We start from the raw sequence: 1,088 nt of genomic DNA on the forward strand, positions 1-1,088 counted from the left end.
GTAATTTATGGACCTAATATGTGCAAATGGCTTAAGATACCTAACAAAATATGTACTTTATCAAAGTAATTGTTGAACTGAAATACAATTAAGAAGTAGTATATTAATAGTGAAATAATTATTAGGCTCTAACTTAAAATGATTTTTCATATTTTAGGGAGCAGGCTAGCAGGCGGGGCCCATTATAGGAGGGGGGCTCATTATACATCATAGGAGCCTACACAACACAAAACACTGTTGCAGTATGTACCGTATTTTTCACTCTATAAGGCGCACCAGACCACAAGACGCACCTAGTTTTCAGAGGAGGAAAACAAGAAAAAGAATATTCTGAATCTCGGAAGCCAGAACAGCAAGAGGGATAGCCGCGCAGCCTGCATTCGCTCCATAAGACGCACACACATTTCCCCTTACTTTTTAGGAGGGAAAAAGTGAGTCTTATAGAGCAAAAAATACGGTAGGTTTTATTTTGTTTTTTTATCTTACATTTTGGAAATGTACATCCAGGTTATTTGTCCTTTACGTTTTTTGTGGGCCCCCTAGAGAGTGGGGCCCTAAGCTATAGCTTGTTTAGCTTACACGTAAATCAGGCAGGACCAGGCCAGGATTTTAAGATTTGCTCGCCCTCCTAATAGCCAGATTGTCACTTGGGGAGCGATAACCTATACATTTTGCCCTCGAGATTTCTGAACTTATTTACTGCTCTGCCCGCTACAATTGCGTCTCATTTTTATCTAGTTTTCAGGGGGGGGGGTAAACCGCCATTGACCGTTGCTGTGTTTTTATGCCACCCGTTTATAGAGATTCTCATGAGGGAGAGGTGCCCCTCACGAAACCATTCGGGCACCGTCTTCCTCACAGCGCAACCGAGAAGTGGGGGAGGAGGAGGAGGAAGCCGCCCGCGCTTGCGCACACCGCCCCCTCAGCGGAGAAAGAGGGGAGGGGGGGGAAGGGTAGATCACGTGCGGCGCACCCCGCCAAGCCCGCCTCCTCGGCGCGCTGGTTGGCTTCCCGTTCCCGTCCCCCTCTCAGCCGGTTGGTGGCGCGGCGCCGTCGCTCTGGGGAGCTTTCCGTCTAAAAGGAGCGGG

The sequence above is a fragment of the Podarcis bocagei genome (assembly GCF_964188305.1).
Source record: "Podarcis bocagei genome assembly, chromosome: 17".
NCBI lineage: Eukaryota > Metazoa > Chordata > Lepidosauria > Squamata > Lacertidae > Podarcis > Podarcis bocagei.